The 23,279-nt window shown below is 42.3% G+C and overlaps 1 pseudogene; it reads right to left on the minus strand.

Moving 5' to 3' along the window:
* Window positions 1-1,469: 1,469 nt before the first annotated feature.
* The window catches only part of LOC115475745, a 55,825-nt pseudogene continuing 34,015 nt past the window's right edge, over window positions 1,470-23,279 (minus strand).

Genomic DNA, 23,279 nt, shown 5'->3' on the forward strand with positions numbered 1-23,279 from the left:
AATTTTGCTGGGGGAGGGGGGTAGAGAGAAAATTTTGTGCCCACCCACTTTGGGTTCAGGCCCACCCAAAATTGGCAGTCTGGCTACGCCACTGCCTTGGAGTGATAGTGTTTGAGCATCTCAAAATGGCAAAACAATGTGACAAGGCAGTGGCCATAGCCAGAAGTATGCTCAGCTGTAAGAGAGAAGTATAACCAGCAGAAGAAAAGAGGAGTTGATGTTCCTGTACAAGTCGTTGGTGAGGCCCCATTTGAAATAGTGCATTCGGTTTTGGAGGTCATATCTTGCTAAGGACATAAAAAATCAAAGTGGTATGGGATTTGTTCCAAAAGATGTATGAGAAGAGGCTTGATGACCTTAATATGTATATGCTAGAGGAAAGGAGGGATAGCGATGATATGATAAGACATATAAATATTTGAAAGATATTAATATAAAAACACATCTTTCCCAGAGATGAGGAAGCGGAAGAACAAGAGGACAAAATTGAGGATGCAGGGGTGTCAACTTAGGAATAACATCAGGAAGTACTTTTTCAAAGACAGGGTGGTGGATGCCTGGAATATCCTCCTGGGAGAGATAGTGGAAACAAAAATTGTGCCGGATTAAAAAATACATGGGATAAACAAAAATGATTCCTATATGGAAAGAGAACGGAATCAGAAAAAGCTCAACAATGCTTACACAACAATTCCAGTAGTTGTGAAGGACGGACATTGCCGGGCATATTTCTACAGTTTGTGTCCTGAAAATGGCACAGACAGAACTGAATTATAAATGCAAACTATATAACAAAATGAAAACACATGTTATGCAGGGCAGAATGGATGAACCATGCATGTCTTTATGTGCCATCAGTCATCTCAGTTATTTCTGTCCACACAAGGGTACATCCTGCTGCCAACATAGAGCACAACTGCTTGTAATGTACTTCTTATTTTGTCATCATCCTCATTTTATTGCTCTGTCTTGGCCAGATGGAGCATATCACATGCCACCTCAGGAGCGTGCCCCAATTGTGCAGAGGAAGAAGGGAAATATAAGCATATAATATAGAACTGCCCCCATAATATAGGACACTCTGTTGGAACAGTTAAGCACTATTCCCTGGATTCTATAAATGGCATTCAAAATTCCATGCACACATTTGCGCACACAACTTAATTGAGTGACAAGCCATTAGCACCAATAATTGGGTGCTGACAATCAATTATAGGTGTTAATTGGTAATAATTTGGATTATTATTTTATTTAGATTTTGCTCACACCTTTTTCAGTAGTAGCTCAAGGTGAGTTACATTCAGGTACTCTGGATATTTCTCTGTCCCAGGAGGGCTCACAATCTAAGTTTGTACCTGAGACAATGGAGGGTTAAGTGACTTGCCCAAGATCACAAGGAGCAGCAGTGGGATTTGAACCGGCCACCTCTGGATTGCAAGACCAGTGCTCTAACCACTAGGCCACTCCTCCACTCTAGCATGCATATCTTGCTAGATACTATTGTATAAAGATGTGTGTGCAAATTTTTTATCATATAAATGAAAAGGGGGCATGGCCATAGGATGGACATGGCCGGATCAGGGTATTTATCAAAGATGCATGCAGTATTATAGAAGTCGGAGGATCCGCGTCTAATTTACGCATGAAAATTTGCACCATGTTTCAGTTGGTGTAAATCCTTTCGCCCAAAGTTGGGTGTGGATCCCAGTGAGATGCGCTGTTCTATAAATGCGCTCAACTTGGAGCACCGTGTATAGAATAGCGCTCAGCGCTCATTTTTTTCAGTGCCTAAATTTGGGTGACATTTACTGAATCTGGTCCAATGCTTGAAGTACGACTGCAGAAAAATCCAGCGGTGTGGTTCCTTGATCATGATAAGGATTTACTAGTCTGCACCAGCATCAATGTGTTGTTTGTTCATAAAGCTTTTCTGCTTGCAAAACGGTGTTTGTTAATTCAGTGCATCAGTGCTTACCCCTCTAATATAACACTTTGGTAAAACCAAATGCATGAGCTGCTGAGAATGGAGTGTAAAATCGGCAGAAACAGCAGGGTGGGTGGTAAAGAAATGTTTCTACCTTTCTGATAACACTTGCACCTAGGATATGCGCTGCTTTATTAAACAATCTGGAAGTGTAATCAGGTTAAAAATATCAGGGGGGAGTGTGTGGATATAGAATGAGTTTGACTGAAAGGATCATAATGGATAGGGGAGAAGGCGTTTGCCGCCTGATATCCAGTGCTATTTAACCAGCCAGGAACGGCTCCTGGCCAGTTAAATAGTGCTTAACCAGTTACCTACAAATATTTATCTGGATAACTGGTTATCCCCTGCCAAATATTCGTGGTCAGTGCTTAGCGCAATATAGCCGGCTATCTGCCACCAAAATATCAGGCCTATTTTTAGCTGGTTTCAACTTAACCGGCCAGTACTGAATACGGACTTGGCTGATTAAGTTGAAACTGGCCAAAAATACACCGGAAATGGCCTGGCATTGAATATCCGGGGTCAGCGTAGATTGTGGGAGGCAATTCAGCTAACTCCCTTGGTCAGAATATCAGTCCCTTGATAACTAATTATTATAATGTGTTACAATATGCTAGTGGGGCATTTTGTTCTTTATGCTTTGACATTATCCCCTGGATTCTCTAAAGGTTACCCAAATTGGGCGCTGTAAAAGTATCCCCTCAGATACTGTAGTGCAGTTTGAAGTGTATGGTCCCTCTAGGTGCTTGTCCATGGCTCTAAATTGCCAGTCCAGGTTTTCTGCATTTATTTTTACTAAAGCAAAGCAATAACTCCAACAGAAATGTGAAATCCTTGGTCGAAATACCTTGTCCAGTCCACAAGGATTGTAAAGTTTAGCCCTCCAGCTTTAAACAGTTCTACTGCTACAGCTCCCACTCCTGTGAGGCAGGTAGCTCACCTCTCACTCCACAGTTCCTTTTGAACTGTGCTACCCAACACCATTTTATGTTGTCTATTTATGGGTTTCTCATTCCATCTCCATACCTGCTTCTGGACTGGGTATTCCTTCCTCCAGATACTCCATGGCTTCTGGTTCTTTGAGGAGCTCCTTGCCCTGCTTCTGCGGCACCCCTTTCAATGGCTCAGCTATATCTGTTTGGAGCTGCCCTGGGGATGGCCTCTTCCCCAGCTTCCCCTTTGAGGCATGGCATACTGTTTCCTTAGCTGGGGAAATTGGGCTTCCTCTCTCTAACACCCCCTCTTTACCAAATGGGTAAATCGGTCCTTGACACAGTGGGATGAGCCCTGATCCTCTCTTCTGGAATACACCTCAGTTTTTTCCTTTTCTTCATTTGCTTTAAAGTTGCTAGTCTCATAGCTAGGGGTTGTTTTACTAAAAACCTGCTCTCCAAAGGAGGTCTCTGGGACTGCCTCATCATAGCATGGATCCCAGATTAGTGCCTAAAATAATTAGTTAAAAGGCTCCAATGATTTAATTATTGCACTAACAAACACTTAATTGACACTAATTATGTTTTGGGCGCCAATCTGGCTACGTGATATTCTGTAACAATGGACGCCTACATTGGACTGAATGCAACTGAAAAGGGGGCGTGGCCATGAGAGGGGCAAAGGTGAGTAAGGGGCATTCATAAAAGATGCACGCAGTGTTACAGAATAGCAGGGATCCATGCGCAATTTGCATGCCAGGATTTACACCAGGTTTCAGCTGGCATAAGTCTTCACGCTCAGAGTTGAGCACTGAATTTGGCACTCAATGCCATTCTAGTAAGAGTACTCATCCTTTGGTCTGTAGTTGCATGGAGTAGGAGGTTTGACTTGCACTGATTTTAATTTGTTAGTAGTAGCAATGTGATGTGTATGTCTGACTGAGCGATTCTTTGGTGAGCATGAGTTAGGTCTTTCCTATAAAAATGGAGCTCCCTTTTATTTTAATTAAATTTTTATATTTGAATTTGTTTTGTAAACCACTCTGGTCAGAAAAGGTGGATGGCATATAAAGATAATGCTGTTCTATAAAGGGCATATTGAGTGCCAAATTTTTGGTGCCCATTATCAATAGAAATCAAACAAAATAAAACATGGAAAACATGGTGCCCATTATAAAATTTATCCATATATTTTCACTAACTACCATAAGATATTTGTGTTGGATTGTTTGTGAAAAATCAATAAAAGATTTTAAACATAAGATACCACCCCACCTTTCCTACATCTAACCACAAAGGAGGCTTAGACAGTACAGGTATAACCAAGCCTCAGAAAAGTTTGTCCTTGATGTCGTTAAGTTGTCTTCGGTAAATACTGCTCTCATGATCCCCCAGATTCTATATATGGTGCCCAAAATGCGCATACAACTTATTTAGCGAGCTCTTAACTAGCGATAATTGGGTGCTAACAATTATTGCAATTAATTGGCTTCAATTAGAATTTGCATGTGCAACTGGCTGTGTGCTATTCTGAAAAGTTGCCACCTATGCCTGCAATGGAGGAGACTGGATGGCATGGGTGGGTAGGGGGAATCCTATTGTGCAGACTTACGGGGGGAAATATCAACAACCTGGGCTACTGTTAAGACGGATTATTTTACCACAATTTGTGTCATTTTAGCACAGAGACTCATTGTGTAAAATAAGATCCTGTGCTAAAACAGAATAATTTCTGGTAAAATAACCCATTCTTAATAGTAGCCTATATTGATGACCTCCCCCCTGAATTTTGGTTTTGATCTACTATCATTTGCTATGTTGCTATCCTGCTTTCTAGTTATAAGGCTGTTTCCACAAGGTCTTCTAGTAGTTATTACTGTGTTTGTAGCCTGCCAGACAAACCTGGCTGCATGGTTGCTTGTGTTTTTGCTGTGCATTCAACATTTCCTATTACTTGTTTTGTTATGCAGCACGACAGCCTCAGTACTAATTACTGAGTCATGTGTCACTAGGTCCTACTTCTGCTCTCTCTTTGCTAAAGGCCCTCTGTGCTTATTAATCATCCACAGATCATTCCAGCTGGACATTTCACACATCTAACACATACCTGCTCCTTGAAACCATAATTCCTGTTATTTCTCCTGATTTTACCCTGGAGTGTGAGATCCCTTGTCCTTTTGAAAAAAAAAAAAAAAAAAGAGTTCACCGCCTGTGTGCCATAACTCAGACCCTACATTTGGATCTTATCCCAAAAGCTGAGAGTGATACTGAAGGCCATGATGGGCGGCTCAGTCTGTCTCTCTCCTTCAATGTTATATTTAGTGAGGAGGGATAAGGGCCACATAAAAGAACATTTGAAGACTTTCAAAAAGGTAGATTTAAAGAGAGAGTTTTTCTGCCCAGATTAAAGAACTCATAAGGGATGAAAAAAAGCAGGCAAACTGCTGGGCAGGGGTAAGCTAGAATCCTGAAGAGAGAGAGAGAGAGTTGGAACACCTGCAACACCTCAACACAATTATTTGTTCATGCCTACTTTCCTGTGTATGGGTTTGTCTGCCCTGTGTCTTCTCCACGCCAAAAGATCCATTCCACTCTGAAACATCTTCCATATTTCTGTCCTATGTATAGGTCCAGGCATGTTCATGCATTTTCACAGAGTCTGTCCTGTAGCATCTGGCATGGTCCCAGGCTTAGACATGTTCATTCTTGTTCGTAATCGGCTCATACGGAAGAATCACAGCCCAGTCTAAGGCTTGTTCACCTGTGGTCACAAGAACGGTGCCCTGAAGAACTGTGGCTTGATTCTGGGCTCAGTGCTGAAAGAGCCACTAGCACTTGTTACAAGGGGAGGCTGGTGAAGAAGGAATGAAAGAGCGCAGGATCAGATGCATGAGCTGGATATTATCAGGCATGATCAGGCGCACTAGATGTCATGTCGAGTGTAACCTTCCCGCAGTAGCTGTGCCACTACTGCATCCCGACAGGGCTCTGCCATCTGAGGGGCTGTGACTGGGTGACTGGAAACATTTCCTCTTCCTGGACCTAAAAAGAATAAGAGAATATAGAAATATTTTAGTACCTAGCCAGCCTGTAATTAAAAGGACTGCAAATTATCCCCAAATGTCCAGGTAAAAAAACAAAAAAAAAAAACCCAAGACAAAAACAGATAAATCAACAAACTGCTTCAGAAATCTTTAATTCTGATGATATCATTTCCTGTTAGAGGAATCAAAGAATTAAGAATCGGAATGCTAGACTACATTTATATCTTCATTTGCTGCCATACATAATAATTCTCCAATCTTACTTTTATTCTTTCCAACTCATTGGAATGTTGGAAATAGTTCAACATAAGGGGTCAAGAATAACTGGGGCCGATATTCAGACCACGGGAGGGAGCCCAGCTAACTCCCGCGGTCGGTGGTCAGCCCGGATATTCAGTGCTGGACCATTTCCAGTGACTGGTTTTGAATATCCAGTTTATGTTTGGGTGGTTTAAACTTCACCGGCTACGGTGGTATTCAGACATAGCCAGTTAAGTTTAAACCGGCCAAAGCTATTGAAGTGGCCCAATGTGGCCGCTTACAATAGCTGGCTATGCACTGAATATACAGGGATAGTTGCAACGAAGGCCCCATGACTCTCCAGGACATTTTCTCTCTCCACCTTTTCCTTAGAGTTGCTGCTGGCATACCTCCATAACAGTTATTCTGTATAATATCTGTACCACACAACTCTTAGTGAGTTTGAGCTATGAACTGCCCAAAATCCTACTCTGTTCTCATTGAGAAAACATCATACATTTCAAAGTCACTCTCAGCTTATGTGGTGCTGGAAGAAAAGAGAAGAGCTGTCAAAAGGTAGCACCACAAACAAGTCTCCAGAGAAAGTACAAGCAGAGATTGAAAATCATGGAGGAGACAGGATAGTGGAAGTTGACAGGGTATCTGCTGCTTTGTTGGGTGTTGGACTTGGCTTAACAATTTAGGTCCTACTTAAAAAATAGTGAAGATCTCTGGGGGGGGGGGGGGGGGGGAACCTCCTTCTCCCCACTGTTCTCCAGCCTTGCCTATATGCTACAGTCTCCTACACTGAAACCTAATATTAGCTTCCAGAATCTTCCTCCTACATATTCCTACATGTACCATGACAGCCTTGAGAAGATGCCTAGAGATCTGACACCTTTGCATTAAGGAAGTTATGGAGTGATCCTCTCAGCCAACAGCCATATTACTAATGACAGTCACCAGTAACTACTGTTGTACAAGTCCCATGTTCTTGGCCTCCCTCCCCCGAAGTTAGTGCCTTGGTGCAAGAGAATACCAGGAGTACTTGCACACTGCTAAAATTGTCCTTCCTGGAGACCTTGCATACCAGCTGATAGAATGGAGGTGGAATTGCTTTACTGTGTCCTGAAAGATTCCTCTATAAATCTCTTAGTTCCTTCTGCGTTGTCACTCTGACCTCCAGAGACTGGACTGGCTTTTTTTTTACTGGCCAGTTTCCTTGTGCACCTTTGGACTTCCAGCTCAGCAGGAACTAGCCTGTTTTGTGCTATGGCACTGCCAGCCTTCATCTGCAATTATCCAGGAATTTCCCATCTTTTTTATATTTTTCTTTTATTAGAATCAAGGCTATATTCAACAACATCAAAACAGTAAGCCATTACAATAACAAACCTTTAACTTTCAATTACATCTTTCATATTTTCTTTCCTTCCTCCCTCTCCACCCAATACCCAACACTACCCTCCTCTCCCCCTCCTTTTTTCCCCCCACTTGTTTTAATATCCACTTGCAATACACTTGATCTAGTCATTCTGGTGACAGCCCTTGGTAGGGGCTAAAGGCTCCTTCTGGAATTCTGTAATCATCAGTCCTAAATGCAGCCTCTAGGTGGTGGTGTTGCACAATGATTGGGACTCCCGCCTCTCACCTGGGGCTGTGAACATTACCTCTGGACTGTACTGAGTCTCATTCTCTGAAATTGAGGATCTTTTCTCTTCAATTGTGCAAATACAAGATAATTGTACATATGGCAATCGGTACAAACGCCTGGAGAGCCTTATCCTGCTGCTGAACTGCTGTCTCTACTTTTTATTTAAAGAGGGAGGCATTCTTAAACTAAGATCAAGAGTAGACCTATGCATGAGTGGCTGTGCCTTTCACACATGACCTTGCTTTCTGGCTACTAGTGAGTGACTTATGCAAATATTTATACAAATGAAATCCCATACTAAGTCTCTGTACATTGCCCTAACTACCCTTGTTTAAGATCCATCAGGAATTTATTAATATAAGCTTCCCAGGGGTTTTCCCATGTCACCTCCCTTGTAGCTTGTGTTTCACAATAGCCTAATTAAAGCAGCTCACTTGGAGTGGAAAAGCAGCCCAGTAGCTGGAGCAGTGAGCTGTCATCCATGGCTGCCATTGTTCAAATTCCATTTCTCCCAGCGCCACTCACTGTGACTTTGCACAAATCACATGAAGGGCCCCCCCATTTATGTGCCCTTTATGTGCACACAATTATGGAATGCTAAGTGCACAATTACTTGTGAAAGTGATAGCAGGGTGCCTAAGCCTTGTTCTGTAAGGGTGCGTGTAAGTGGCATAGGACTAGATTCTATATATAATGCCTAAAAAATCAGCTCCAAAAAATATGCCTAGGTATATTCTATAAAGTATGCCTAAATTGGGCATGGACCGGGTGTATTCTATAACACGCGTAGATTTTAGAAACACCCATGACCTGCCCATGTCCATGATTTTTTCAACTATGCAACTTAGAATTTACATGCAGCACATTCTAGAATACGCCTAGACAGATCTGCATGTAAATTCTGATCAATGCCAATTAGTGTCAATTATTGATTGTTACTTGGAAATTAACAACATTGATTAGCTTGTTATCCAATTAGATTATGTGCATTGTTATGGAATATGCTTCGATTTCCGCTTGGAAATCTCGGAATGATATATAGAATCCAGCAGTAACCGGCTAACTTTGTAGTGGTCAAAGATAAGCCTGTTATTTAAGGGGCCTTTGTTGACAGCTCAACATACCCGGTTAGGTGCTGAATATCAATGCCTAACCGGCTATGTTGCTAACTGGAATATTCAGCTGGAAATAACCGCCCGGTTATCTCCTGCTGAAAATCTGCAGTTAGGCGCTTAAACCCTATTTAACTGGCCAGGAGCCATTCCTGGACAGTTACATAAATTTTGAATATTGGGGGGGGGGGGGGGGGGGGGGGGAATGGGACGGGATGGGACTGAATATTCAATACCAGTATCTGGATACCGGTCAGCATTGAAACTTGGCTTTGACCAAGTTCTGTCCATGGACCACCCTAGAACTGTCTGGATAGTTCCAAGGTCTCTCAACAGCACTTATCTTTTTAGCAGCATCTGCTTCCTTTGAATATTGGCCCTTAGTGCTTCTCCAGAAAAAGCGACACAGTCTAGAAACGCACAAAGTGGAGGAACGTGGACCACAACAGACACAACACCAGCAAGAGGAGTAGTGTGACCAACAAGACACTTCCAAAGACAACAGGAGGACGGTGTTTGTTCAATCAGGAAACTTTATTATGTAAAAGACTCGACATGACACCGTGTTTCAGCAATGATGCCTGCCTCAGGAGTCTTGTAAAATGAACGATGGTGGAAAGAAGTCCTATAATGTATATCCAAGCAAAACTGAGCAGTGAGATAAAATATTATTTAAAAAGACTGTAGGAGTGTATCCAAACATGCCTTGCAAAAACCGTTTCTTTGGATTTTTCTGCTGTATTACTACTGCGGGTTTTCACAGGCATATTTGGAACTGTGGGACCCCTAAGAGTGTGGCCCTGGTAACCTAGAAATCACCAGTGAATAACTTGAGAGTGGGAGACTTGCCCAGGGACAAGTGAGACCCAGTCGGTGGGAGGAGGGTGTTAAAACCCACCTCTTCATTGCTGCGTTCGGCACCTAACTCTTACCGTTCAGTAAATCCAGACTGCCCCAATTTGACTGCCCCTATCGGACTGACCATTCACTTGTCTTCTAGATTGTAAGCTCTTTGAGCAGGGGACTGTCCCTCTATGTAAATTGTACAGCGCTGCGTAACCCTAGTAGCGCTTTAGAAATGTTAAGTAGCAGTAGTAGTAGTAGTAGTATAGAGCACAAGCGGCAGGTGCAGGTAGACCTGAGCAGTGCTGAGGACAGACCCTCCAGGTGGCCACAGGGTTAGCCCCAGGTGGGTGCTAGGCATTCCGTGACATTTACTCTTTCTAAATATACCTCAATGAAACAAATGCACATGCAACAAATTCCACACAGCTGTCCATAAGAGCTTACAGTTTAAGGGGTACCTACAACACAAAGATAAATAAACAAGTGTAAAGTCATAGTCAGTATCAGTGGCAGAAACAAGGCCTGTGCTCACATCTCCAGGATTCTAGTCCACTATCGTAACCAATGAGAAGCACATTTTCAAAGAATGCTCAGCGCTTCATTCAGGCTCCAATATTTAGGGGGATTTTCTGCTGAAAATGTGCTTAGGTTTAAGTCCCTTAGCAGTGATAGGCAGTACATTAGGCATTTTTATAAATAAATAAAATAAATACATAAATATCCTAGTAATTCAGTCTCCTAGATTTGGGAAGCTAGATTTGATTATGCGTTTTGTAAAATAGCTGTTCCTGCTGTACATACCAGCAAATACTCATATATGCCTGTGGAATTTATACATGGATATCACATAGATGTGTATATAATGATTTCAGAAAGCTGCTATTAACATGTAGATATCCATAACACAGATTTCAACAGGGTGTGGTTTGGGTAGGCCTAAAATCTACATGTGTATTCCCCAGTTTCAAAGAGAATACATCTGTATGGGGAAAATTCCCACACCAGAATTCACACCTGTTAAAGAAACACATCAGTTTTCTAAAACGTGCTCATTTTGGCCAGAGCTTTACCTGAGAGATTGAGAGGATCATTCTCCTTCATCCCATGTAGTTTACTTCCTTTTCCAAAACATGGTCATAAAACTGATCATGGGGCAAGAAAGTTTGACCATGTAACACCCTTCTTGAAGTCAGCTCACTGGCTACCTCTGTCCCATCATATCATCTATAAGACAGTACTCCTGGTATATAAGATTCATCATAGTGGCAAACTCCATATACTTCTCACAAATGTTAATCCCATACTCTACTTCAAGAGCTCCAAGATCCTCTACTCAAAAGCACTTTCAGAAATCTTCCATGAACACACTAGGAGTGCAATCTTTTCTATTCAATGTCCACGACATTGGAACAAATTACCACTATCATTCCGTCACCAGACATCATCAGAAACCTTTAAATCAGAACTAAAAACTTTTCTATTTACAGATGCCTACTGCTTTGCTACCTGAGTGCCATTCGGTTCCGAGACAAACCTGAAGTATTTTAATTCCCCTCCCCCATGTACTAACCCATACCCCTTTATTGTATCAGAATTGTAGTTCATCCTCTTCCTATCCTACATGTCATGTCTGGTCACCCCTACGTCTCTCTTTCTTTTTCTATTTAGACTGTAAGCCACCCAGATATTATTGAATGATGGGTGGGATAGTAAATCCCTAATAAACTTGAAACTAAGCTAAAATTGTAGCTTTCTACTTTGTTTTTGGCATTTACATTTGTAGGTTTGTAAAATGGGGCAGTTATGTGAGGAAGTAGTATAACTTCATGTAGAAGCTGTGAAATTGACACTTGTATATGTAAATGTGCCACCACCTCCACATGGAAGCTGCCGAATCTGCGTTGATCATTTTTCAATGTGTATCTTCGTAAAATGGCTGCTTCTGCTTCAAGTTCCGGCACATACACATGCCCTCCAGATGGTATCTTAAAAAAGGCTCTACGTAGGGCAGATCCTTTCCTAAATACCATCGGAACTGAGCACATCCCAACATGGACATCTCAATTCCAGTCTAAAATGGGACTCTAAGTCAGAAGGCTGGTGCTGAAAATCAACATCTGACCTTTCACCCCTGCCCTAACCCTTCCATCGCAGTCACCCACTTTTTAGTGGCCTAAATTTAAGCACTCAGCCCTAGTCAGTTTTCAAAGGTACCAATTTAGGAACCTAGAGGTAAATATTCGTCTGGTGGTGGTCAGCGATTTTTCATCACCAGATAATATGCCCATATATTCAATACTGGGCAATGTCCAGGCACCAGCATTGAATATCCGGGAATGTGTGGCCAGCTGGCACTTAACTGGTTAAGTGCTGATATTCACCTTTAACTGGCAAAGTTAAACTAGCTAAAGATAGGACAGCTATTTATATGGCCCTATTTGGTTACTTTAACTTAACCAGTTAAGGCTGAATATCGGCACTTAACTGGTTAAATGCCGATTGCCTCACTAAATAGCTGGTTTTGGTTTAGACGGTTAGTGCTGGATTCAGCGACATTGTCTGGTTAAGTGCCACTGAATATCAAGCACCTTCTTGCCTGGTTAAACTGCTTTGAATATTGACCCTCTAATTCCTGAGGTGACATGCTTAGAGCATTTCAGAACTGACCATTAGATTTCTTGCTTCCCCTTTGTAAGGTGTCTCAGTCTATTCTAGTCACTCACCTGAGCACTCCTGGCCAGAGGTGGGCTGCTTACTTTGGGTGGAGTTCCAGCTGGTGATGGGTTGCCTGTTGAATGCTGCCCTCGGACTGCATCTAGACTCAGATTCCCATTAATAAGATCAGATGCTTTCAGCCTCACTTTGGTGTGGCCCCGGCATGTCACTGTTGAAGAGGTGTTGGTGGACTGAACTGCAGAGACTTCTGACCTTGAGGCACAGCTCCCAGGGATACTGGGCAGGGGCCGGTTTCGAACCCAGGCATCTGACTGTTGAGCAGAGAGTCGCTGTGTTGCTACGCAGCTGGATGGATTCTGAGTGACTGGAGAGGTGTCAAAGGAACCTGAAGCCTGTGAACAGAAACTAATCACTTACTCTTTGACAGCATGCCAAAAAAAGGATACGCAGCCTTGTCAGGATGGAAGCACACAGAGATCTACCTGCCTGACAAGGACACATACATTGTGCATGAAAATTAAGAGAGACATGACACACATCTGTTGGAGAGAAGGGTAAGGCACTTACTTTGAGTGGTGTTGGTGGGCTAAAGGCTGGAGCCGAATCTGATGAGCATGGTTGGATTAAGTCCAGGCGAGGAGGTACAGGAGGCAAAGAAAAAGAAGGAGTTGGATCTGAGAGAGTGCCAGTTGATTCAAGCTGGAATGGAAGAGGAGATGTGAGGAAGAAGAAAGAGGTTGCATGTGTTTGGTGATGACAGTTTTATGCTTATGAATCTCTGTTCACACTTTGCAACGGTGTCCATATCCGCAAGAATTCCTCAGCCCTATTTCTGGCAAAAGGTTGATCTGTTTGTTCCTCTGTTTTCTGTGTAGGATTTTGTGAATGTATGGAGATGGAGACTGCCAGCACCAGGACTTCTGCTTACTCTTAGGAACACAGAAGTCAAGTTTTACAAGATTTAACCAGCTAACTGGCTACATAGGATCGGAAAAATTTACAAACTGCAAACATAGGCCTAAAATGTATCCAGCCAAATTTACGAGATCTTAAAAAACAAAACAAAACAAAAACCCCCCAAAGATGATCACATTCCCTACTCCTTGTGCCTATGAGAAAACTGCACTCAATGCATCCCACTTACCTCCTCCCAAACCCACTAACTCTGGTTTTAATTTAAGCAATGTAGAGCTAAGTAATCCTATAGTCCACTAGCCTTCTTCTCATTTTGGCAGTACTAGTACCTAAAGTTGACCCATATATTCTTCCCAGTTGTCTCTGCCTACACTGCTCAGCAAAGGATGTCACTCAGCTGTCAGCCACACAAGCTTCTCCTTATTGTTTTCTCTTGCTAGGAAGGGTACTCAAGTCAGTTGGCTTCTTATGCTAGGAAATATGGACCCTCTCTCCTGTACCCTATTATATCTGTCATTGCATGATAGATGACATCTAATGAACCCTGGCATGCTGAAAGTGGCAGAAAGTGAATTTTCAACAATGTAGCAATAGAAACTGGCACTTCATTGTTAAAGGCCTTATAAACGTAACGATAGAATCTTAAATTTTATACACCATGCAACTAGTGCAAAAAAACTAAAATAGGAGTTATATTCTGAGATTCAGTTGTTACCGCTAATACAATGGAAGCAGTTTATGCAAATCAATTTGAGCAACCTGTAGCGACCTTAATACTGTTCAGATAGACCCAAAAATAAATGGTAACAATGGTCCAACTGTAATAATACTATTGACTGACGAACTGTTCAAAACTTTATTTTTACTTAAGTAAGGTTTCAAATGTCTAAGTGTATGTTACTTGTGAAAGATCACTTTTCCCAATATAACTTTGTATTTGCTATCAACTGAATTGGCAAACGCCTCTACGGTACTATGTAAGCCACACTGAGCCTGCAAATAGGTGGGAAAATGTGGGGTACAAATGTAACAAATAAATAAATATATAAAATTGAGTTGCGTTATTAATATTAAACCAGAATCAAACATTACACCTATATTCTTAAGCTCATAGGAAACTGAAAGGGTACAACCATCAATCAAAACCCAACTTACAAAATAAGGAATGAAAGTGAGGGGACAGTGCTAGGGAGCATTAGTACAGGAGGAAGTGAAAGGGGCTGGAGGGCAGACCATCTCTCTTGGGGTCTGATTTACTAAGGTTTTCTTTTCCATCTATGTCTTTGGGGAAAAAAAATAGTGTAAGAAGGCCCAAGCTGTGCCTATCCCATTACATGTTTTATGTCATTATCCAACAGATTTTCCCTCAACTCCCTCTGCAATGCCATTTAAGAAGTAGAAAGGAACCAGTACTAGCATCAAGTTCTAATGTACCCCATTGTTGATCATCCCTTTCTTAAGTCTTGTTGCTTCACCAGTCCCTCACTCAATTAACAACTGTCTGCCTAGACAAAAACTGGCTGGTTTGCTGGACAATCTTGTATACGGTTATCAATGCACCAGCATCAAAGGCCATATTGTAGCCCACTGTAATGAGCACACCAAAAAAGCTAAACACAGGAATTATACAGTACAAAAAAGTGGAATACCATTGCAGTTATAAATAACTGCTCTTTACATGGCATCCAAGACTTATCCACTCCTGGCTGAAGCTCCAAGAGGTAGACTCCAGTCCACAGCTAAGAGACAGAGTCACCCCCAAGCAGGGCCTCCCCTTGGTGCACCATCCTGACATCATCTCTCTGTGCTAGATGCTTGCATATTACTCCCATATACATAGAAATCTTTTCAGGTTTTTGTAGAGAAATCTAGCGTAATTCTCCTATATTTCAGAGGTGCTGTGTGATCCTTAAAGACATTCAGCAACTATGCTGACATATCAATCTGTGACAATAATGCCCTTCGATTTAGTGGTGTGCATTCTTTAGCATGCAGTCAGTTGATTGGGCACCTAAAAATTGTGTGTAGAAATCACTTGCATGTGTGTATACTCCTTATTACTAATGTGGACAATAAACGAGCAAGTCTGGTACCATGGACTAGAATGCAATATACCAGTGCTCCCCACCACTAGCCATCGTATGGGAGAATACAAAAGTCACAGAGAACAAACACAACGATATAAGAAGGGTTGGGCTTCCAGCAATCTCTGCCCTCAGAAAAAACATATTCTCCAGGAAAACAACAAAACCACCCAAAAAAATCAAACAGAAGCCAGAATAAACGACAACTGCAACTAATCAACAACAACTATGAGGGAGAGAGGCCCTGAATCATACGTACCAATACCAGTGGGATACATAAATGTAAGATTGGTAGTAACAAACAGAGCAAATATGAGCATGGCTGTAAGAGGAGCAACCAAGCATCCTCTTTATAACAGGAACATGGGTACACAGCGAAGATGATCCAATGCTGAATGAAAATATGCCCACATGGAAGAAAAAAGCGGAGGAGGAATAGCTGTTATCTACAAAACCTTTGTCAAGTTAAAACAAATATCAGAATACATAAATCCTTCTATAGAAATCCTGGCATGCACTATCAACGACCCCCATCCTTCAGTGTCAAATATGCAGAATCCTGTTCTACCATCCCCCAGGCACCTGGCCTAAAGCCCAAGAAGATTTCTTCAACTTCATTTCAAACATCTGCACATCCTACTTGAACGTGATCTTACTGGGTGACATTAACATCCACATGGAGTCCCGAGACAACCACCAGATTGCAAAGGATGCATATGACTTTCTGGAATTCTGGAACCTTACCAGACAAGAGGAACATCAACTCAATGAAAGTCCATCTCCTAGATCTGTTTGCCTACTGACAAAGATCCACGAGGAAGCCGATATCTCAATAAACAGCGGGTCCCCCATCCCAAGGTCTGACCACAAAAAACTGTCTGTCTTTCATATTAAATTGGAGAGAGTCCAAACAAAACAAAAGATTGCAAGATGCACCCACCACTGTATACACCAGGGGAAAGATAACAACCACAGAATTTTGGGAGCAGATCTTAAATATCCAAGATGATCTACATTCAGACTCAACTGACTTCATGGGTCAATGGGACACACACAGCAAAACCATCCTTGATATAATAGCACCCGAGGGACCCAGAAGGAAACAATAGAAGACCATCACCCTGGTTCAATCAAGAACTACTGACCGTCAAACAGCATTGCAGGAGACTAGAAAGAAAGTGGAATAAAGAAATAACAGAAGAAAACCTTACTATTTGGAGAAATGCAATACGGGCATACAAGAATGAGACGAAGCAAACAAAGATGAAATTCTAAGAATCATACATCGGATCTGGTCAACCTAACATTAAAAAACTATCAGGCTTATTTTTGAAAGAGAAGGGCGCCCATCTTTCGACACAAATCGGGAGATGGGCATCCTTCTCTCAGGGTCGCCCAAATCGGCATAATTGAAAGCCGATTTTGGCATCCCCAACTGCTTCCAGTCGCGGGGACGACCAAAGTTCACGGGGGCATTGGAGGCATAGCGAAGGCGGGACTGGGGCATGCCTAACAGATGGGCGTCTTTGAGCGATAATGGAAAAAAGAAGGGCGTCACTGACGAGCACTTGGCTATCTTTACTTGGTCCATTTTTCTTACGACCAAGCCTCAAAAAGGTGCCCAAACTGACAAAATGACCACCGGAGGGAATCTGGGATGACCTCCCCTGACTCCCCCAGTGGTGACTAACCCCCTCCCACCCTGAAAAAACAACTTTAAAAACTTTTTTTTGCCAGCCTCAAATATCATACTCAGGTCCTGCGAGGATGCCTTCAGGAAAACTTGGGCGGGGCTTCGATTATGCCCCTCCACATGGTTTAGTGAATATGTTAGATATCCAGAAAGTGATGTCCACAACCAAGAAACCACCATCCATGCAGTAAATAGCCACTTATTTCACACAAAAAAACTGATCAATAGTAATAAAATAAAATAAAACATAGAAAAGAAAATAATAAGATATTTTTTTTTATTGGACTAAATACATTTTTGGGCTCACTGTCAAAAGAGAAAAACGTACAAAAAGTGACATAAATCTGCATTTGGACGTTTTCTCATAAAAACGTCCAAATTGGTATTTTTAAAACCAATTGTTAGACATTTTTCAATGAAGTCCATCAGAAGTGCGTTCAAATCACGAGGGGGCATATCAGGGGCATGTTAAGGATGGGATTTGGGTGTTCCTAACACTTAGACATTTTTCAGCCATAATGGAACAGAACAAAACTGTCCAAGACTAACACTAAGACGTTTTGAGCTAGACTTGTTTTCATAACGAATAAGGCACAAAACGGTGCCCTAAATGACCAGATGACCACTGGAGGGAATCAAAGTGACTTCCCCTTACTCCCCTAGTGGCCACTAACTCCCTCCCACTCCCAAAAATGTGATTAAAAACATTACTTGCCAGTCTCTATGCCAACCTTAGATGTTATACTCAGATCCATTAGAACAGCATGCAGGTCCCTGGAATAGTCTAGTGGTGGGTGCAGTGCACTGCAGACAGGTGGACCCAGGCCCATAGCTCTCCCTACTTGTTACACTTGTGGAGGAAACTGTGAGCCTTCCAAAACTCACCAGAAACCCACTGTACCCACATATAGGTGGCCCCTTCACCCGTAAGGGCTAGGGTAGTGGTGTACAGTTGGGGGTAGTGGGTTTTAGGGGGCTCAGCAGACAAGATAAGGGAGCAATGGTGAGATGTGTACCTTGGTGCATTTTATGAAGTCCATTTTATGAAGTCCCAGGAAAGCAATAGGGTGCCCTATTGCTTTCCTGGGATGTCTGGGGGGACCAGTTTACTAAAAATGCTGGTTCCTCCTACATCCCAATGGCTTGATTTTGTGAGTTTTGCACTTGGGATGTTTTTTGTTTAAATGGACCAAAAAACAAAACGTCCAAATCACAAAACCTTGTTCAAAACAGTATTTTCAAAAACAAAAGATGACGTTTTTCTTTTTTGAAAATGACCTTCTTTTCCTATTCAAGTTTGGACATTTTTTGCAAAACATCCAAAGTCAGACTTAGACGTCCTATCAAAAATACCCCTCCACATGATTAGCTTTCAAGATAGCCATTCTTCATCAAATCAGAAATAAGCAAATGTTGATAAATAACAGTAATATCAAGTGAAACATCAAAGCATTCCAATGACAGTCTCACAAAAAGAATGTGGGGTGGGTTAGGTGGAGAGACAGGGGAGAGATGGAATGGATGAGGGCCAGGGAGATATGCATGGTGATAAGAGGATGACAATGGCAGTAGAATTTATGGTTTGTAATTGGCTAAAAAAACCTCAGATCTTTGTTAAGTCCTGTCTGGTAGGTGTCAAAATTACTGGTCTTCAAAGGTCTTCTGTTCCTGTATTGTCTTAAAGGTTTTCCATTTTAGTACTTCTAACCATAAAACTTGCTACAGTGTTTTCGTTTTGTAAAGTGCTGACCCACAGAGGTGACATCTGATTGGCCTGGCATTTTTTCATATGATGTCTATGAAATCTCTTCTTTAGCATTGGTTTGTTTCTCCAATATAGCACCCTTTGTCCACACTTTTACACTTGAATGATATATACCACATTGGAAGAGGAGCATGTGAAGGATTCCTTATGTTGAATATTTCCTTGTGAATGACTATCAGCCTTATTTTCGAAAGTGTTGGGCGCCCATATTTAGACCCAAACCGGGAGATGGGCGCCCATCTTGCAAGGCACCACATCGGTATAATCGAAAGTTGATGTTGGGCGTCTTCAACTGCAATCTGTTGCGGAAACAGGCAAATTGATGGGGGCATGTCGGAGCGTGGTGAAGGCGGGGACTGGGGCGTGGTAATCAGCTGAGGAGAGATGGCGCCTTCGACCGATAATCGAAAAAAGAAAAGGCGTTTTTAGTGCAAATTTGGGTTCATTTTTTTGGGACCCTTTTTTTCAACAAACAAGTCCCAAAAATGCCCTAAATTGCCAGATGACCACCAGAGAGAATTGGGGATGACCACCCCTGACTCCCCCAGTGGTTCACTAACCCTCTCCCCACAAAAAAAAAGAACTTTAAATTTTCTTTTTCCCCAGCCTGTATGCCCCGCCTCCAAATGTCATACCCAGGCCTCCCATCACGCAGTATGCAGGTCCCCTGGTGAGCAGTTGTTAGGTGGTTGCAGTGGGACTTCAGGCAGGTGGACCCAGGCCCATCCCCCCCTACCTGTTACACTTGTACTGGTAAATGGGAGCCCCTCCAAACCGCCCCCAAAACCCCACTGTACCCACATGTAGGTGCCGCCCCTTCAGGCCATAAGGGCTATGGTTAATGGTGTAGACTTGTGGGCAGTGGGTTTTGCGGGGGATTTTGAGGGGGCTCAGCACCCAAGGGATGGGAGCTATGGACTTGGGAGGTATGAAACCTTTTTTTTTAAATTGTTACAAGTGCCCCCTAGGGTGCTCGGCTGGTGTCCTGGCATGTGAGGGGGACCAGTGCACTACGAATCCTGGCCCCTCCCATGAGCCAATGCCTTGGATTTGTTCGTTTTTGAGCTGGGCGCCTTTGGTTTCCCATTATCGCTGAAAAACGAAACCGCCCAGCTCAAATCTGCACACATCCGATGCATTTGCCTGGCACAAACCGTATTATCGAAAAAAGATGGCCCACCCATATTTTTGAAAATATGGTCTGTCCCGCCCCTTCACGTACCCGTTCTCGGACATAGATGCCCATGGAGATGGGCGTTCGCGTTCAATTATGCCCCTCTATGGGATCCTGTGAAATGTTCTGGCATAGTTTGCAGCTGCATATATTGCAAGGATGTGTTCCACTCTTTTCTTTTTGAGTCTCTGTTGGGAGCTTGCTTCTCACTAGCTTGTGTTTTAAGTTGGGTGGCTGTCGGAAGGCCAGCACTGGTGATGATGGGAATATCTCTTTCAGTAATTCATCCTCTTGGAGTAGTGGCTGTAGATCTTTTATGATTTTTCTCAATTTTTCTAGCTCTGGGTTGTATGTCACTACAAGGGGGATTCTGTCTGTGGCTTTCTTTTCTTTGTACTGTAGATTTTCTCTGAGTGTTTTGAGGGAGGCAGCAACATTCTTGGAGATTATTTTGGGGTTGTAGCCTTTTTGTTTGAATTATTCAGTCAGGATTTTGAGGTGTCTATCTCTGTCCTCTGTGTCAGAGCAGATATGGTGTTATCTTGTGGGTTGGCTGTGAATAATGGATTTGTTTTGTATGTGAAGGGTGGAAGCTGAGTTGTGGAGGTAGCTTCATTTGTCTGTGGGTTTCCTGTATATAGATATTTGTATATAGCCATTGCTGATTGAAAAAATCACCAAAATTAAGGCAGAACTACCTCAACCAAAGATTCCTATCGACAACTACCTAGACATCAATGACAATGACCACTAGTCTATACAAGCAGATAGATCCTGGGTCTCATTCAAACAGCCAACCACACTGGAACCCTAATACACAAATATGCGAATCACACTGCTCACTTCATGCCTGCCCCCAATGACATCATGAGGGAAGCATCCAACTGGTTCTTGGAGCTAACAGCTGAACACATATCCAACCTGCTATGCGAAGGAACCTTTCCTTAACAAGATTAACATAATACTAACCTCAATTTCTAAGAACATGACAACTGAGATCAGCAACACCACAAAGTACAGACCAATGGCCTCCATTCCACTACTGGTTAAGAAAATGGAAGTGCTGGTATCCCAACACCTGATGGAATACCTGTCATGCCATTCAATCCTACACCACTCCCAATCAGGATTCAGACCACACCACAGCACAGAATCCACACAACTATCATTTCTGGGTAATATCAGAAGGTAACTTAGTACAGGGAAAAATATCCACGTACATCAGTTTGACATGTCTAGCACCTTCAATGTGGTGGATCACAATACTCTACTCTACATATTAGACAGCATTGGCATAGGAGGAGCAATAATGAGATGATTCAAAGGATTCTTCAGCACCAGATCATATAAGGTCAAGATGGCCTACTTTGGTCACCTACATGTGGAGTACCACAAGGCTCCCCACCGATACTATTTAACATCCTAATGGTACCTCTGGGTAGAGAGTTAGAGAAAGATGGCTTCAACCCCCACATATGTGCAGATGACATCATGATCTACCTCTCCTACTCAGGAGACATCACAAATATACAAAGCAAGGCCTGGGACACCATGGATACCTGGGCATCCACCTTCCGATGAAAACTAAATAGAGAAAAGACTAAACTGCTTGTGTTCAACAACTTATACCATCCAACTGCAGAAGAAAGGCAATTATGATAGGAAACACCAGCTATCCACTTGAAAGCAGACTAGGGGTCATCACAGATCAACACTTAACACTTGATGAACAGGTATCAACAGTCACCATAAAGGTAATTAGGACACTCTGCAACTGAGAAGAATTAGAAACCTCTTCTCCATGAATACATTCCGAATCCTAGATCAATCCCACATATTATCACAGACTGATTGCTGTAACAGGATCTAAGCTGGGTGCAAAGGAATCTAATATAAGAAACTATAGACTGCCCAAAACCAGCTGCATGTCTGATTTACAAGAGGTCACGTTACCATAGAGTCACCCCTGCGCTGGCTCTCTGTGAAGCCAGAGTCTACCTCAAAATTTCTGTAACAATATCCAAATACTGTACGGATTGGCCCAAGACTATCTGAGTTCCTTTGCACTGAAAAAAACACCAGACAATTTCTTCTACTACAGCTCCACAGCAACAAGGGGGTCGGATTCAAATATATTCACTCAATAGGATTCTCCCATCAGGCCACAAAGATATGAAACTTAATACCTAGAGACATCAGCAGATAACCAAATACCTAAGATTTTGCAAAATGCAAAAGCTCACGTAACAAGATTTTCCTACTAGAAAAAGGGTAACTACTGACCATATGCATAATACTAGATAAAAAAAAAACAATAGGGCACTTAATATTCCTAATTAAATTCACCCTTAAGAGAACAAGATTCTTGTTAAAATGACTGTTTGCCAATGTTAATGTTTTACTGCAATCCAGCTATTGCTCCTTTACTGTTTACTGTTAATGTTTCATGCAAACCTGTATTGTTTCTCTGCATGCCTGTTACTGTTAATTGTTTCACTGTAACCCTAATATTGCTTCATTGTAAACCTGCTACTGTTTCACTGTGAGCCACACTGAATGAAACATTGTTTGGATAATTTGGGATACAAGCATCAACAAATGAAAAATGAAATATGAGTTAACACATGGACAATTGTCATTTGTGTGTAAAAAGGTTTTAGCCTGCATATAAAGCATGCAATTAAAATAAATGCATGACAAGAAACAAAAACCACATGAAAATCAGGAAAATTTGGAAAATATGAAAATGAACCCCCCCTTTTTTTTTCTATTGTGCACATCCCTTTCAGCCCCACTGCACACTCCACATCTCTCACTTCTTTTCCATTCCATCTGTGCAGCGATCTATTGCAAGAGGTCAGGAACAGACTCGCATTAAGCAATGGTGTCAATGTTTCTAACCTTCATCATAGCTGCAAACTGCTTCTTTACCATCTCCATATCCTCCAGGTAATCATCCTCTTGCTCTTGGGGTGGAACAGTATGAGCCTTGCTCTCAGCTGTCTGTTCTGCTGGTATACTGTGGCAACCAAAGGTGGTCAATGAATACTTTCTTGCCGACCCTTAATCTCACAGCGGCAGAAGGGGCAGGTCTGGCCATCTGATTGCTGTTAACGAGAGAGAGAGAGGGAGAGAAAAGAGGTCTATAAGTGAGCTG

This window comes from Microcaecilia unicolor, chromosome 8 (assembly GCF_901765095.1).
Source record: "Microcaecilia unicolor chromosome 8, aMicUni1.1, whole genome shotgun sequence".
NCBI classification, from domain to species: Eukaryota; Metazoa; Chordata; class Amphibia; order Gymnophiona; family Siphonopidae; genus Microcaecilia; species Microcaecilia unicolor.